General features: G+C 44.3%; 1 protein-coding gene across 41 annotated transcripts in view; it reads right to left on the bottom strand.

Annotated features, from left to right (window-relative positions):
- Positions 1–12,086, bottom strand: part of ZNF438 (zinc finger protein 438) — a 297,450-nt gene extending 285,364 nt beyond the window's left edge. For 9 of the 41 annotated variants that reach the window (XM_067705200.1, XM_067705199.1, XM_067705203.1 and 6 more), the window contains exon 1: positions 7,812–8,313. The gene's annotated coding sequence lies outside the window, so the exon portion shown is untranslated. The other 32 variants (XM_067705159.1, XM_067705186.1, XM_067705237.1 and 29 more) reach the window with 21 other exon arrangements.
- Between the last annotated feature and the right edge of the window lie 6,251 nt (positions 12,087–18,337).

Below are 18,337 nucleotides of genomic sequence, written 5' to 3'. Positions count from 1 at the left end.
CACATTCTTACCAATGATGAGATACAGCTGGAAAAGAAAGGTGAAGAATCCCCCCTCCACCAAGGAAGCCAGACCCTTGGTTAAACTCAGTCCTGTCCTGTGGGGGGAAGGGGAGGGATCTCCTTTATCAGTTTGTCTGCTGGAGCCTGGCTTTGCCTCTGGAAAATTCTTTTTTTTTTTAATTTCCATCATCCTTTCTAGCCATATGTGAAGTGGATACGGAAAACTATGTGCTCCAAAGACGTGGCAAACAGCTGGTGCCAATTTGGGGGTCAAGGGTTGCTTTAGGTGTCAATGTCACACCCACCACAGGCTTTTACAAGCCAAACTTGTGGCATCTTTGCCAATGTAAACCTCTCAAAAATTCAACAGGTCTGTTTGCCTTCAGTCAGTACCACATGAAAGCAACCACAACTAAAGACAGTCCCGTCATAGATACTAAGCTTGTCTTTTCTCCTCCTTCACTTGCTGGCTTCTGTGGCAGACCCATCTTTCCCTCAATTCAAGGTGAACTACCTTGAGGTCATCTGACTCATGACAGGAGGATGAAACCACCACACCCCAGTGATGTCAGGCAGGCCACGTGACCTGAGACGGTTCTTCCCGTCTGACTGATTTCAGGCTCAACCATTTAATTTGCTTTGGCCAATAAAATATGAACAGAAGTCACACATGCCACGTCCAAGCACCTGATTCTGCCACATCCTTTTCCTTCTGCCACAGAACAGCAATGTCTCCAAAAAGCCTATTCCTTTGGCTTAGTGGAACAGACGATGTGGAACAGAGCCACGGACATGTCATGAGGAAGAAATCAACCTTTGTTGCTGTAAGGGAGCTGAGACTGTGTTTTTAAGTGCAGCTCTACCTGGCCATGGGGAAATTTTGATGGAATTTAACAAGTAATAACAACAAGGCCCTCAAAATTAAGGACTTGTTATTCAACAAAGGACGTTCTAGACAAAGTTAACAGACAGGCAAAAGACTGGGACTACCTATTCGCAACATCTAAAAAGAACCAAGGGATTTAATAGCCATTGTATGCCAAGGACTCTTGAAAAATAACAATAAAAAGACAGGAAGTGCAATTGAAAAGTGGATAAGAGACAAGCAGACAATTCACCGAAAATAAAATCCAAGTGGTCAGATAAAATACAGGCTGCCCCATTAACTCTGAATTAAAGATAGATAATGAAAAAAATTCAGTATAAGCATGGCCTGACTACTACACAGTATACACTTATACTAAAAAATTATTTGTTGTTTATTTGAAATTCAAATTTTATAATGTCCTGTATTTTTACTTTCTAAATCTGGCAAGCACAGGTGAAATCCATGTGGCTAACAAGTGAATGAAGAGAAGCTGAGTCTCACTAGTAATCAAAGAAATGCAAATTAAACCTACGTGATACCATTTTATATCTTTTATATTAGCAAAGTCCAGAAAACAAGGCTTTTATTGAAGTGCATATAACCCTGTATTTTTCCATTTTATTACAAAAGATCACCTAGCCTAAGATTCTTTTTTCATCACACCACTAGGCAATACAAGCCCAACTATTCACTGCATGTGCACAGAGAAAAACCACACTTCAAATCATAACTTCATACAGTAGGTAGTACAGGAATAATCCCAGTAACCATGGTCAGGCATCATAGACTTTTTTCTAGAAAACTTAAGTACCTATTTAGAATAAATTTGTAAAAATGAAATGTTGAGGATTGAATATGCTTGAGTATCATTTCGTAATCAACAGCTCTTTCATAAGGAACATCATAACATTAATTTTGCTACTAGATGAAGATCAACCTCTTAAGGTTAACTCTCATAGCAGGTCAGAAACTTGGACTGTAAATAAAAACGAGAATCAGGCTTCACGGTTTCAAAGAGCTTTCACGTAAAAATGCTTTATCTAAATCACAACTATAGCTTTAGCACTGGATGATGATATCCATCTGGAAGGCAGAGGTGAGACACAAAAGCTGTAGGTTAACGAAGGGAATAGGGGGACTTCCCTGGCGGCGCAGTGGTTAAGAATCCGCCTGCCAACGCAGGGGACACGGGTTCAAGCGCTGGTCCAGGAAGATCCCACATGTCGTGGAGCAACGTAGCCCGTGCGCCACAACTACAGAGCCCGCGTGCCTAGGGCCCGCGAGTCACAACTACTGAGCTCGCGTGCCTAGAGCCCGCGCACCTCAACAAAGAGCAGCCCCCGCTCCGCTCACCGCAACTAAAGAAAGCCCGCGCACAGCAACGAAGACCCAACGCAGCCAAACAATAAATAAATTAAATATTTTTTTTAAAAAAAAGGGAAGGGAGTAGGAGAAGCCTGTAAACACAACGTATACAGCACCCATTCATTTTTTTTTTTTTTTTTTTTGCGGTACGCGGGCTTCTCACTGTTGTGGCCTCTCCCGCTGCGGAGCACAGGCTCCAGACGCACAGGCCCAGCGGCCATGGCTCACGGGCCCAGCCGCTCTGCGGCACGTGGGATCTTCCCAGACCGGGGCACGAACCCGCGTCCCCTGCATCGGCAGGCGGACTCTCAACCACTGCGCCACCAGGGAAGCCCAGCACCCATTCTTTTTTAAATATTATGAGCTTATTTCGTGTAAATACAGCATGTATGCTATTTTAAATAAAATTTCGATTCAAAACACAAAGTACACCAACAACTCATTTTGCCTTCTTGAACTTCTAGGATAAATAATGCCCTCTGAGTTGATTTTAACATCTCCAGAGGAAAACATTTTTAAAACTAAACTCTTACTAGGAGAGATCAATTTAGAAAAAGACCAACATTTTGGCACAGTTCCGAGAAATAGTCATAAATAGCTCTTTATTTCATTCCGAAGCATAAAAATATTTCAAAATAAATACTAAACCAAAATACTTTATATGAATGGTACTCTAATATAATAGTTGTGGTAAACTGATTTACAGATACTAACGTGACTCAGCCTCCCTTATATAAAAGACATGCAATATAATCGTGAACACTTCTAAAATGTTGGTATAGGGAAAATTGCTAGTTTGCTTTCAAAAGGAGATCACTTCTGGAGGTAACTCTAACAACAGCAAACCCAGCAAGCTTTTAGATCTATAATTCAGCTTCCATCAGGACGAACTGTGGCAGGCATCTGACACAACACACCCCCACAAGAGAGAAAGGTAAACATAGAAGTCACACAGCTTTCACCGTAATGTCTAAGGCATTAAAGTATTTCCATAAATCACACATTACCTTTTTAACTACATATAAAAATAATCCTTGAAACAGCCTGGGTCCCAAATATCATAGAATCCTGAGGCTACTGGGTAGGAAACAAATGATACTCACTGCACTCTTTTTTTTTTTTTCTTTTAAGTTTCAAAAGAAAAGCAAAATCAAAGTGTTATATTAGCACCACTGCTAACAAAGGTTTGACATAAACATGGAAAATTTAAAGTACCTGTTCTTCAACTTCAAGAAAGGAAAAGATTATTCCTTGGCTCTTGTCCCAAGCTGGGAACAAGTAAACACAGAACCGGTTTTAAATAAGCCCCAATCAATCAATCCTTCAACTCTACTCAATATCTCCACTTAAGTACGCAGTTGAGAAAGTACGCCAATCAGGAACTGCCCCCCCTTCAGTACCTTCGCTCCTCAAAGCTGGCCAGTCCCTAAACTCCAAGTTTAAAGTCAACCAATCCTTAAATTGTCTCACTTTTGAAAAAAAAAAAATCCTGAAACTCCATGCTTCCTCAAAATCCCACCTAAGCACATCTCTGCCTGTTGTGAGGACCATATTCTGCAGGCATGATTCCCCCTTGCTCAGCAAGTATGAAATTCAGCTTCGATTTGGAAGCTGACCACTGGAGTGGTGGTCTCTTCCTTCAATAATACGATAAATATTATGGTTACTTGGTTATTAGCATTTTTCTTCATGAAGCTAAGAAAAATATTTGTTATAATAATTCAATTTTATGGAAAGTTGAGAGTCTTTGCCTTTTAAGCCTAAGTATAATCCTTCTAGCCCAATACACAGCTGCACTAACAAAGGGGTCCCTTTCCTTCTCCTCTCAACCCCAGACCCACACCTCACACTATCAATGGTCCAAACCCAGCCGATGGATGTACCATATGAAACACTAAAATTTCCAATTACTGGAACTTGTATCAAGAATTGAGTGTCATCAAATAGTCTTCAAAGAATATGGTAACTGAGCAAATATTCAAGTAGATACTCTTTCTGACCTAATAGAAATGACAGTGTGGCTTGGTTTTTTAAGATCTGAAAACCTAAATTCTAAATCCTATCTTTGAGATTGGTTTACTTGGGTAAACTGATCATCTCCTCTTAAATTTTTCAGTCTAGAAAATAAAGCGACCATCACCAGCTCCTACCACCTCACAAAAATGATGTATGTACTCATTTAGAGTAAGATGAACGCTAAATGTTTCAGAAAGGCAAATAAAACCCAACCATTATGTTATTTTGTTTGTTGCTAAAGTCAACTCAGCTTGAGGTTTAGGTCAGCATGGAAAAAAGTAAGAAAAACTGTCTCAATTTGACATAAAAGATGGCTGAAGAGAGTAATACAGGTTCTAATTAGAAAATTAGAATGAATGGGAGTCCTATCCCAAATATAAATCCCTCTATCAGACTGGCAAAGTGAATCGTGCGAGAGGGCTGCCTGACCCAAGTACACTCAGATACGGCTGAGGGCCACGTTTTGGACGGCTTGTGGACTTAGCGTTCTCAAAAAATAAATTCTAAATGGCAAGTGGTGTTACCTTACGGTTTATCAAAGCTCCGTGAAGTTTCCACTCGAGTCCAGTCAGAGTAGGATTACGAACACTGAATTACCAATTGATTCAAGTTAACATGAACATTTGACTAGGTGTTAAAGGAAACCAGAATGTCACCGCAAGATCTGCCATTTTGGCATATTGGTTATTTTGAATTAAAGGCACTTAAGAAATAGCAGGTACAAGAAAGACACTCTGAGTCTCCTTTGTCCTTCCTGAAAGCAAGAGATAAAAATCCCATGTGAAAGGTACTCTCTCTGTACCAGGAGGAAGACATTCTTATCAGCAGAGGCGGGGAACTGGGGGCTGAGAAATCTGTACAAACAAACCTTATTACAGTAAAACCCTTGTCTTGCTGTTACCTCCTCACCACTCACTGCCCCTGGCCCACACCCCTTTGTCTTGTCAACTCTTCACAAAGTTATCGTTTGTCTAAAATGTGCAGAAGCTTCCTGCTCTGGTCACTTCTTCAGGTCTTCATTCTCTTGTGAAGGCTCCCATGCATATGTAAAAGTTTAATAAAATGTGTATGTTTTTCTCCTGTTAATCTGTTTTATGTCAGTTTAATTCTCAGGCCCAGCTAGAGACCCAGAGAGGGTAGATGGGAATTTTCCCTCACCTACAGTGCCAAGAGGCCTACATAGTTAGGTTAGGCATAGATTTGGTGAATTCATACAGAAACTGTCGAATTTATTTCTAGAGAAGAATCCATGGAGAGGCAGTATAGCTCAGAGGAAACAGTCAAAACTACATTATGAGTTTGGTGACCTTGAATAAGTTACTTAATATCTCTGAACCTGTTTCCTCGTCTATAAAATAGGAATTATTTCACAGGACTGTCAGAAAGATTAAAAGAGATAATGATAGACAGTAACTTTAAAAGTGTCCTAAGCATCAGACCTCTGAGTCCTAGACTTACTTTTGTCACTAACTTGCTATAATACACATGACAAGTCATTTGATCTAAGTCGGTTTCCTCATCTGTCAAACAGTGGTGTAACGCATACCCTACACATGTCATGGGGTATTTATGACAATTAATGTGAAAAGGATTTTTCAAATATAGAGAAACCCTGGGAGTTTTGACTGGGAGATAATTAATTCCACACCCACAAAAATGAAGAGGATTCATACGAACAAACTTGTTACAACCCAGGATTATATAATGCTCCAATTAAATTAACTTTACTAAGAAAAACATTTCACACCTAAGAACATACCCGACACACCAGACCCGTTGGCAACCACTCGGCCATTAGCTACAAGAATTCTTTTCCACGCAATGAACGCACCAAATTGGCTCAGCTCTCCAATGAACTAAAAGCAGTTCAACACAATCTTTTGTTCGAGTCGGGTGTCTGCCACTTAAAACTACCCCTTCAATTTCTAAAGCATCAGGGAAAAAAAGGAAAAGAAGAAAGCTATACATTGCAGGGTTTCTCAACAGCAGCAGTGTTGACACTTGAACCAGATCATGTTTCAATGTCGGGGTTGCTCTGTGCACTGTAGGGTATGTAGGTGCATCCTTGGCCGCCACCAACTGGATGCGCAGAGCAGCACCCCTCCCACACAGCTGTGACACCTAAAGATGTCTCCAGGCATTGCCAGATGTCCCCAGGGTGAGCTGGGGAGGGGACAAGATCATCCCCAGTTGCGATCCACTGAGCTACAGCCATAGTACTACCTTCCAGTCGTATTTATCTTACATCTCTCTCTCTCTCCCTATAGACTGGTGGCTTACAATGCAGTCTGAAAAACTAACAGTTTTGCAACATAAGAACTCAAGAAAAGAATGCTGTCTGTAAGACAGTAACGTCGTAAGAAGAATTACAGGTACCGTAGGGAGTTATGGTTCAATTATCTCTTCCATCAACATGCTGTTTTTGCCTCATCCTCTCTAAGAATTCTCTTCTTGGGAGTTTTTTTGGGCTAACAATTTGGTTAGCCTGTCACTAAAGCTTAGTCTCCACCCAGACTTACTAATTCTTATTCGTTAGTGTTTACGTTGAAAAAGAAAAAAAAAATCAAGCCTTGACATTTTAATTTCTAAGCAACCAAATATGAAATTAATCAAAATTAAGTGTTCCATAGCTATTTAAATTATTAAAATTAAACATTTAAAATATTAAGTAAAATTACCCAAATTAGTATTCAGCTATTACTGTAAATATATAATATATATGTTGAAGGTAATGTGCAAAAATAAAAGAAACCATACGAAGTAGAATTTTAAGCATTACATTTAATGCCTACTACATTCCATCACTGGGCTAGACACATGGTTTTCTACAAGAAACAATTTCCATAATATCAGTACTTACACTGGTACTCTTAACATGGTAGTTTTTAAATTTGCCTAGGTAAATATAAATTTTAAACGCAATTCGGATAAGTTATCTAGGATGCTATATTTCACCTGGTCAGTGTTAGAAAGAGTGGCTTCTGTTGTCTTCAAACAGGACGGCTGACCATCACTGCCCCTCTGCCGGGAGCTACCTGACACAATTAATCGTCAACCTGCTGTCCCAGAGCCTGAACTTAAAAAGTGACAAAGCCTGAGTCATCAACAGGCCACTTAAGACGCAATTCTACTTTATACCATATCTAATGTTCTTAAGGAAGCTAACTGCAATTGTGGTTAAAAAAAATAGTGATAATCACTTCAACTCCATTAAATTTAGGGACGCTACAATAGCAGATTTAAGATTTTGTGAACTGCAAAATGAGACAGCACATCTCCACTTCTACACTTGCGGAGGATTCCTGTTTTAGAGTCCTGGGACTTGGTTATTCAGATCAACTCTCCCACTGAAAGCTAAAAAAGCTAAACAAAATATAACTGCTATCTGTTGTAGGGGAAAAGCTCTGAAATTAATCATGAAATCTACAACGGCATAAATTTATCAATATATAATCTGCAATGGTTCAGATGTGAAATACTCACATTAGGAAGTAATAAAATTGTGATAAATGTATGGAGGTTATAGTACGCCCTGAAAGAAACCCACAGAAATAACATACCTATTCTTGTATGTATGGTTCAAGTTCCTGTGTTTCCACATTGTTCCACACAATTCCACTCATGACAAATATCACCAGATCCTCTTTCTCTGACAAGAAATACAGCTCAGTGTTAACGGGATGATCCGCAGAGAAACTCAAACTCATTCCGATGTGTGGAACTTTGGCCTGATTCACTTAACCGGGCGGAAACCTGCCTAAACACTTCACACAACCCCTCCATCGCCCTCTATTATGCAAGCTGCAACATTTTAAGGCAACTCCCTTATTTCACCAGCTGGCCCTGTCAACACTGATGTAACAGAACTGGAAAAACTCATCACTCCACCATGATATTCAAATATCAAACTGTATTTCACTTGGGAAAAATTATACGGTTGCCAAATAAAACTAATGCAAATATAGTAAACTAGGCAAGGCTCTGAGTCATTCTTTTCTTGAAAAGGACTCTTGGGGAACCTCGAATCCATCCTGCGACCGCTCAGGCCTTCTTTTGCTCCTCTGACCCCGCCCTGCCCCACCCCTCAAGCGTGCGGGGCAGAGCGGGGGCGGCAAGAAGGCCAGGATGAGCTCATTAGTGTGCACTCCGTCCACTCTAGTTTTATCCCCACGGGTCCTTCCTCACACTCTGCTCCTCCAGAAAGAGAGCTATGTTTTATTCATCTCTGAACTCCCCAAACCTCAGCCAATATCCTGCATATAAAGTCATGCCTAACATCTACTCCATGGCAAGCACCAGATTCGGGACTAGAGACAGAGAAGTAGAAGAGATACGAACCTCAGCCTGGATGGATGTTGGCTGCCTGAACGGAATCAAGTAATGAAAGGCCAGTTAGCACAGCGCCAACTGCCTGTGTTCCTTTCTCCCCTTGCCAATCAAGGCTTAATGAGGAACCAAAGAGGGCTTTCTCTTAAGAAACACAAACGTGTGTCTTCAGCCCTGACCATTCCCCTGAGTTCCACATCCATACACCCAAGGGCCTACTCAACGTGTCGACTTGCAGGGCGTTACAGGGATAAACTGCATGGGCTTGGAAGTCAGACGGCTTGGGGTCTGAATCCCAGCTCCATCACTGCCCAGCTGGGTGCCAGCAGGCGGGTCACTCTGAACCTCTCTGTGCCTCTGTCTTCTCCCGCGTAAAGTGGGGGCCCTGAGGGCTCCTGGCACACACAGCTGTGATATAAGGATTAAATGAATTAACATGTGTAAACATGTTTAAAACCCCATCGGGCACACAGTTCACGCTTACACGGTGCTTACTGTTATTCCTAGCGCCAATACTGCTGTTACTATGTCAGGCATCTAAAACTCGTCCAAAACAGAATGCACGGTTTTCTTCCCAAACCCCTTTCTCTCGTCTCGGGAAACAGCGCCACTATCCATCCAGCTGTTCCAGCCTAAAACCTGAGAAGTCATCACTTCTTCCTTTTCCCCACCCTCCAACTAGCAAGTCCACACCAGCACTCCTGGCTTCAGAAGCTTTCCACGACTTTGCCCACGTACCATCACCTCGCCAGTACCTCCCTAGTGCAGGCGCCCACCGTCTCTCCCCAGGGGGCAGCAAGACTCTCCCACCTCCCCACTCTCAACACTCCCCGCTCCACGACCCTCCGGCTAACTCTCCAAGAGCACTGAAGTCAGACGCTATTCCCGTGATGCAAACCTCCCTGTGGCTTTCCATCACGCTTCGAGGAGCATCTTCACTGCCCCACGCCTACAAGGGCCCTATCCCCATCGATAAAAATGGAGATAGTAATACAGACCTCAGAAGGCTGTAAAAACTTCATTAGGCGTTTAGACGAGGGCCTCACACACAGTAAGCTCCAGGCAAGGTTCACTGCTATGATTATTCCTGCCTGACATGCTCTTACCTCAGGCTCTTCCTCTCCCGTCAATCCATTCAACTACCACCCCCTTTGAGAGGTGTCCCCAGACAGACCCCCTCTGAAACGACCTGCCCTGCTCTCCCACTCTTGGCCTTGTCTTCCTTTGCTTCACCGCACTTACCGCCGTCTGAAATAACATCACGTCCTTGCTCTTTGCTGCCCAGTGCCCCGCCGGAACGTGAGCTCCACTAGGTTGGACATGTCATCTCATTTGATGCTCTAGTTCCGCTTCTGACCCAGGACCTGACTCTGAGAGCACAACACACCTCTTCCCCAGGTTAGGGAACCGGCGTGAATTTCTTGGTAACGACACCGTACTCTCGTTTTCACCTTCATGACCACAGCTGAACCTCAGGAGAGCGATACTACGCATACCATCATCTCCCATTTTAGGGAGAAGGCTCAAGTTCCAAGTTTGGGTGACTCATCTTTGGACGCAAAGGCTAGTAACGAGCAGAACAAAGGTTCGAACCCCTGCGTTCCCAGTCTAAGGCCCTTCAAACTAGGATGGAAGAGTATTAGGCCCTGGAGCTGACTCTACGGAAACGTGATCTCTCAGTCTCCTGAATAAATACACCGGGGGTGCCTGGTCCTCCGCCCTTCGAAGTTCCTGACAAGCACCTGCCCTGCATCTGAGAACGATGCTGGCACAGCACTAACGCGTCGGCGGCGCACCAAGCCCGGGCGGGCAGGCAGCTACGACGGCGGGGCGTTCCAAGGGGACACGGCAGCACCCCGCGACTCTTCCGGGGCGCTCAGAGTTCTCTCTGCAAACCCGCACGGCGGGGCCTCATAATCGCCGAGAGCGCTGCGGTGACGCTTCCAGCGACTTCTTTCTTGGCCCCCGTCCACCACGTTCAGATCGGCCGTCGGGCTCGAGGGCGGTCCAGGATCAGAGCGGGCGGAGGAAGGCGGGAGGCAGACCTGCGGCAAGGACCCCGGCCCACGAGACCTCTGTCAGAGGGCTGCGGGTCCCCACGTTCGCAGAGTAGCCCACTGCCTTTGTACGCTTTCTCCTGGCGCGGTCCCATGCTAGTGTCACCTCGCGTGCTCTCACGACGCGCCCGGCCCTGGGGCTGCCTCGGAGGGAGGCCGGAGGCCGCTTCGCCTCCAGTGTACGCGAAAAGGGCACTGAGGCAGCAAGTGGTCATCCCTGCAAGTGGCTCCGCCTCAGCCACCTGGTCGCTCGCGGGACCCCAGAGGAAGCCCGGGCGGGGGGGGGCGGGGTGTCTCCGCAGGAACCCTGCACCCCTGACTCAGTATGTGCAGAGGGGAACCCAGTGCCCCCATCGGGGAAGAAAGAAAGGGGCCTCTCCCCCCCGGACTCCCCCCTCCCCGGCCTCGATATCGGCCCCAGGGGAGACGCTGCGGTGCTGCCAGGGCGCGGCCTCGCCTGCTCGCACGCCCGTCCCTCCCGCCGCGGAGGGCGCGCTCCCCGCCCGGGCGGGCACCTGTCCCGTCACCGCGTTCAGCGGCTCCCCGGACCGCCCCAGGAGCAGAACCCACGGCCACCACCGACTCCGGGGGTGCGAGCAGCCGGGCTAGCCCCGCAGGCCCGGGGAACTGCAGGAATCCTCAGAAACTTACAGTTTTCCTACCGCGTGCGCGTCACGGCGAGGTGACGTCATGAGACCCGGCGCCCGGGCAGGTCAGGCCGCGGGTCGCCGCCGCCCGCCCCCCCACGGCCCCGCCCCCCGCGCGCCGGCGGGAGACACGCCCTTCCTCAGCGGCCCCGCCCCGCCGCGGAGCCCTGGGCGCGGGCGCAGGCGCAGACGGCCCACGTGGCTGCAAAGACCCTGGGAACACAGCAAGCGGGCTGTCGCCCGGGGGCTGGAGCAGGACGCCAGGGTTGTGAGGTAGATTTTCCACAGACATTGCCTTCCCTCCCTCACGTGTTCCTTAAAAGTCCTCCACATGAGGAAACAGCCATTTGCTCTTCACCAGGTGCCACGGGCGCCTCGGCCGGGCGGGGTCAGCTCCCCCACCGGCCTTTGCTCCTGCCTCGCCCCCTCGAGACTCCGCCCCAACTGGATAGGCCGTGGCTTGGCCCCGCCCACTCTGATTATGCCCCGCCCCAGGCCCCGCCCCAACCGGACCTGCTCCTTCTTGGTCCCGCCCACATCGGCTCGGCCCCGCCCCCTAGGGCCCGCCCTTCCGGCTCCCGCTCGAGGCTAGGCGGGCGCCTGGCGGCCCCACCCTGTCCCGGCGGCTCCTCTAGCCTTATTACTTGAGTTTTTAGCCTCTATCCTTCCTACTGGGTTTCCCGCTTTGGCTCAGTGAGACGACTTGCAGACTACCGTTCTCCTCTATTAAGCTTAGCAGGCGATGATCTGTACAAACAAGGATGTTCGCTTCTTCGCTCTTGTAAACTTTCCGCCACCTCCTCCTCGCGTGACGACACCTTCCTGCGCCCGTCCCACGGGTCTCTGCCCCTTTTTAGGCTCTTTCCTGTGTTCTTAAAAATGAAGAGTGCTGGTTCAAAGATGGCTCAGTGGAAGGAAAAAGGAAGGCTCGAGAAGCCGACAGCAATATACTAAACATTTATTTCTGACTTGTTGGATTCTTATATTATTACTCTTATAGGCAGAAAAAAAAACTTGATGCTTAAAAGTGGCTCAGGCAAATATGTCTTGAAAAATAAAGAATGGGAAAAACAGGCCTTGGAAATAGACACTAAGGAGGAAGTACTGAAGAGAGAAAGGATCACTTTTAAAAACTTACTTGGAATCACGACAAATAGCTAGATGAAGCAGGGAATTTTGCCCGGCAGCTCCAGTGTAAATAAAACCTGAAACAATTGTTTGTTTACACTCTCACTGAAAATACTGCAGTATTTTTATAGGAAAGAGTGATGCTGGGGAATGTTAGCCTTTAACGCCTGATATCTGGGCTGGTTAGAAATAAACGTATTATTCAGGAAAAATCCACGTAAGTAATTAAAGCTTAGAGAAGTTTCTGATTTGGATATTATTCGTACATTTTATCTTAATATATCATACAAGGTTTTAACGATCATTATCAAATGACATAAGAAATTTTTAGAGTTTGTAGATAACAATTTTAACAAAAATAAGGTTTTTGTTCTGTGGAGCAGTTATAGAAAAATAAGCACTTTTTAAAACTTCTGCATATTGAACAAATGACAGTATATTTTCCTTGCAAAACAACAATTTTAAGAAAACTTTAAATTGTAAATTTCATTATTTACATGCTTATAAAATCCCCAAAATTGGAATCCTTCTTTAAGGAGATTCTAGATACTCCTATGGGAGCGTCCCACACATCGTATATGTCATCTGTCCTTTTATGGAATGGAAATGGTTAAGAAGTATACACCAAATGCATTAAAAGTTCTTCAATACAAAATACTTCTGCCTCTGTAAGATGGTATGACAGAAGACATTCCTTTCTTCTCATCTTATTATTTAGCAATTTTTTTCTCTTGATACCCCAAGATTTTCAAACAAAACAAAACAAAAACAAAAGCCTCCTGTCTCGCTAGATGCAGGAAAGAAGTAATGCGGCCAACAAAAGATTGACAGGCAGGAAGCGTACCCAAACAAGGAGAGGAACCTCAGGGAATATCAAGTAGAAATTTGGGGGAAATACATGATCAGATACAGTCAAGTTTCTGTAACAGACTGGAATCTGATCTAGATAAGTAGCCAGGAGCTAGGGTCAAATGTATGTTGATATTAGAGAGAGGAACTGTTAGGAGAACTGCTTTCTTTAAGGAAAAACAGAAACAAAACAAATCCCTGGACGTTCAAGGGTTAGCACTGGAAGGACTAAGGACCTTCCTTCACTCTGGCCCTTGGGGTTTCAGTTTCCCCTGGTGGTTGTTTCACTTTGGTATCTGCTGCCCCTAGCAAGCTGGGTTCCAGGGCCCTGTACTTCATAACTGTTCCTTTTGTCCTATTGGCAAACTGCGAAAAGCTGAACCTTAACACTAGGGGAAAACAAAAGGTTGAAATATAATGGCTAATATTTGTCGAGTGTTTATATGCACCAGACACTGCATTAATTCATTTAATCCTTGCAACTGGATGAGGAAAGTGCTGTTATTATCTCCCATTTACACACGGGGCAAGCAGAGTGCAGGAGACCAAGTGTCACACGTCTCACAGCCTCTGAGTAACAGAGTCAAGATACTCTAGAATCTGCAGCCATAACCACTGATCTGTATTGAGTTTCAAGTAACAAGGCAAGAAACAGGGACTTGGAAAGTGCAAGATCTGTAAATTCTAGCTCCTAAAGACTGACCACAGTGTAGGGGTATCTTCTTCACCATTTCCTGGCCTGTCTCCGCACTTCTATTTCCATTTTTGAGGTGCTCATCATGACCTAGTAAATTGATTTTGTGACCCATTAATGGATTACCAGCCTGAAAAACACTAATCAGAATCCCAAATATCAAATTGTATCCCGTGCAATAAGGGTAATTGTTCCCAAAACACAAGCTTCAGTAAACTACTGTTTCGGTAACGTGTGTGTTTTCCGAGTTGCTATGTTAGTGTATTTCTTACCATGGATCTCAATTCAAAAAGTTTCAGAAACACTATTATAACCAGCACTTGCCTGACTTCTATGCATATTTCATCATTCAGAATCAAGATCAAGACAAACCAAATCCCATTCCAACCCCCTTGCATCCCTCCCAGCTCCAGGATCTGGTCGAGGTAATCAACACAATAACCAGGTCACTTCTACATCCAGAAGGGCTCTTGTCTCCAGGACAAAAACCAAGACTGTAATAATGACAACATGATAAACAGCCACAAAACAAGAGTTACACCCAAAAAAAGAGAGGTTGTCATGAGAAAGGAGCAGAGATGGGTAGCTTGGTGGAAGAAAGACTGGGGACAGAGATTGGGGGGCTGCAGAAGGAGGTACGTTCATAAGCCCACAATCTTACGGCTGCTGTGACACGGTTTGCAAAGTTCTATTTCGTATCTCATTTTATCACCTCTCTTCTCTCATCCCTTTACTTAGCTAATTCTCCCCATCCTGTGGTCTCTCCTTTGCAGAAGCTTCCTCCGAGAAGCTTTGCCTAAACTGCCTTTGCTCTGGGCCTTGGAAATGATTTTCACCTCCTCCCCTGCTCGACTGTATGCTCTGTGAGAGTAGGGGTAATATTGGTCTTGTTCAACCTCAAAGGTTTACTGGTACCTGAGGACCCTACCCTGAGCAGGTACTCACTAAAGATGTGTGGAGGAATGAACGGATGGATACATGACCTCAAATCCACACACTGGCTGGTTTCTTACTCAGGATACTAGCTGCTTTCTAAACAGGGGGCACTGTGTTAATAGAAATAATACCGAGAAGAAAAATCCTTTAGGAGGAATAACTGTTTGAAGGATGGTGCAGCATAATATCGCAAAACCCTGAACGGGGTCCGCTTGCCTGGGTACTTCTGTGCCCAGTTATTTGGAGAAATCCAGTAACTTCTCCAAGCTTCGGAGGGGATTAGGATCACTGAACGTTGTTCAGAGTGAAAGCCCTAATAGGGTGTTAGCCCTCAGGGAACTCTGCGAAATCAGTGCAGGCCACCTGCACCCTTATTTGCATGAAGTCCCTGGAAAGAAATTGACAGGCACTAGGGAACAGCAGTGAATCCTTTCAGACAAAGGATATTGGACAAAGGCTTCTCCCAAAGGCAAGAGTGGGGTGGGGGAGTGAGGAGGGAAAAGGAAAGCAAGTCACCAGTGGTGTGGCTCTGAGAGGCCAAGTCCTTGACTGAGTAAAGGGCCAGGTGCATGCTTTTGAGTGAAAAGCTGAAGGAACCAAGCTGCCTTGTGGGTGTGTTGGGATTCGAGGGCAGGGGAAGAAGGTGCAGGAGAAAGAAGAAGGTGTCAGAAAGATCCAGAATTCCTCAAGGAAGAAACCTCACCTACCACAGCACCGCAGTCAAGCAGAACGTTCCAGAAACAGGCTTGAAGTCTTTGTGTATTCTGTTCTTCCTCCGTGGGATCTATTTTCTCCCTTATCTCTTGGAAAAGACCTAGTCTTTCTTCAAGTCCTATCATTAACTCTCTCTGCTAAAAACAGCCAACTTTTTTGAGCGCTTAGATCTAAATCACTGATCAGCGCTCTATGTGAAATCTTTATTTAACCTTCACAACAACTCTTCAGAGTAGCTACTATTTTTATGTCTTTTACAGATGAGAGAAAAAGTGATGTTAAGTGACTTGCCCTAGGTCACGTAGCTTAAAGTTATCTGACTCCCAATTTCAGCCTTAAATACTACCCTGGAGCTCATTGCTTTGCCCAGGTGGTCAAACCATCTCTTCCCTCTGCTCCTTAAAGAAACTTCTATAGCACATGACATTTAAATATCTCTCAAATCAGAATGCATCTTAAAATGGAAAGGATAACATAATTTAATTAATTTTTTTCTTCGTTTTATAAAACAATAATGATTTATCTTATCACAGATAGCATCTTTGATTTAATAGCACACAGTATACTGCTTTATAAATGCTTATACGTCTTTCTCCCCACTAAGCTATGAATTCTTTGAAGACGGAGATTGATTCGCTCAACTTTGTGTCCTTAGCACCTAACACAGTTTCCGGAATGTGAAAGGCATCGGGCAAATTTCTTGAATTCAGTTGAGGAGGGTATGTCATCTCCCTGACAGGTGACAGGTGGGTGCAACCTAGGAGACAAAAGTCATCACTGTCATCACCCAAACTCTTTGATTATCCGCAAAGCCCTGTTGTTCTGGGAAAACAAAGTCACAACTTCTCTGAGTTTTATCCCAGTTGAGTTCTATTTGGCTCTAAAGGTATGTGAAGGTTCCCCTTGGTAATTAATTCGGCATGTCTCTTCTCTACTTGACAAAGTGTCATTTATTGTTTACCCTTTATGTTGGGTTCAGGCAGTTTGTAATCAGTTAAAGCAATATAATGAGGCCAAATTAAAGTTAAATTTTAAAATCTGATTTTGCAAGGTCAGATCCAGTTGCACCTGGACTTTAAGCTAGAGATGGTGCTCAGGTCACTGAGGTGTTCGATTTGGTCCACGTTGTGTTTTTAAATTCTTGAATATCAGAAGATAACATTTAAAAAGCAAGTATTTTGGCTTCTTCCAAATATCAGTGGCTCTGATGATGTGAGCCCCCCTCATCACCCAGGGCATTCATCGTTGGAGTGAAGCTGCCGGGTTCAGAGACACAGATGTTCCCTGTTTTCCCATAACCCCACCTGGGGGCTATTTAAGCTACCCACGTGGCACTGGAGTTTATGATGGACCTTGAGAGTGAAGGGCTGGATCATTTAAGACTCTAGCTTAAGAAGGATCATAAAACCTGCAAAATAAACAGCTTTGCTCAGAAATCCACTAATGCTCTAAGTGAAGTAATGATTTTCAATAGTTACATTTTGCCCTATAGATAGATTTTTCACTGTTTCTATGTCTGTCTTCTAGAGAATAAACTTCTTGTGCATTCGAGATTTTTTCCAATAAGATATTGCTTTTTGGTATTTAAACAAAAAAGAAAAATACTTAAGAAAAATTGAAGTGCAATATAGAAGGTTGGATGCACAGTATGGCCAGGCCTATGTGCGTGTTGCCCGGATTGCATTCACAGAGCACACAGGCTTACCCAGCAGAGAGTCACAGAAGTTTCTCTCCTTCCCTTGGCCTCTGTTCTCAGGTAACAACATGGGAGAAGGAAAGTTAATTATCCTGTTAATTATCACGTTTCCGTTTTGTTCTATACCACAAATGGTAGACTCAATCACCTTTAAATTATACTTTAAAGTGAGCTCCGAGGCTGTATAGAATGTGGGTATTTAATAAGTCTGTTATTTGGGGGAGATTCTCTTGTCTAGTCATACTTTAGGTACTGCTGTTGACATTAGTCAAGATAAGGTTTGGATGCAAGTGACAGAAAACCCCTGAGATAACAGGCTTAAACAAATTTGAAGTTTATTTCTCGATGCGTAAAACTGTCTGGATATATGTGGTCCAGGACAAGTTCGCCCACAGTGGTGCCAGGGATTCAGGCTCTTTCCATCTTGTTGCTCAGTCAATGCTTGATCTACATTCTCAAAGTCACCTCTCCATCCAAGATGGCAGCTGAACTCCAAGAACCCCCCAGTTTGCAGGAAGGAGAAGATCCAGATATTCTGTAGCTTGTACTCCTTAAACCCCATTTTTCTCAAGAAGCTTTTCTCAGCTAATTAAGAGACTAGATTGGTAACTTCTCAGTTCACTTAAAACTTCCTTGTAAAAAACTTCATTCATTTAAATACTTTAAAATGCATTCATGATGGCCATCATCAAAAAATCTACAAACAGTAAATGCTGGAGAGAGTGTGGAGAAAAGGGAGCCCTCTGGCACTGCTGGTGGGAATGTGAATTGGTACAGCCACTATGGAGAACAGTAGGGAGGTTCCTTACAAAACTACAAATAGAACTACCATACGACCCAGCAATCCCACTACTGGGCATATACCCTTAGAAAACTATAATTCAAAAAGAGTCATGTACCACAATATTCATTGCAGCACTATTTACAATAGCCAGGACATGGAAGCAACCTAAGTGTCCATCATTGGATAAATGGATAAAGAAGATGTGGCACATATATACAATGGAATATTACTCAGGCATAAAAAGAAATGAAATTG

The sequence above is a fragment of the Pseudorca crassidens genome, chromosome 1 (assembly GCF_039906515.1).
Source record: "Pseudorca crassidens isolate mPseCra1 chromosome 1, mPseCra1.hap1, whole genome shotgun sequence".
NCBI lineage: Eukaryota > Metazoa > Chordata > Mammalia > Artiodactyla > Delphinidae > Pseudorca > Pseudorca crassidens.
Note: the sequence above shows the minus strand (reverse complement) of the source record. Positions and strands in the feature narration are given on the sequence as shown.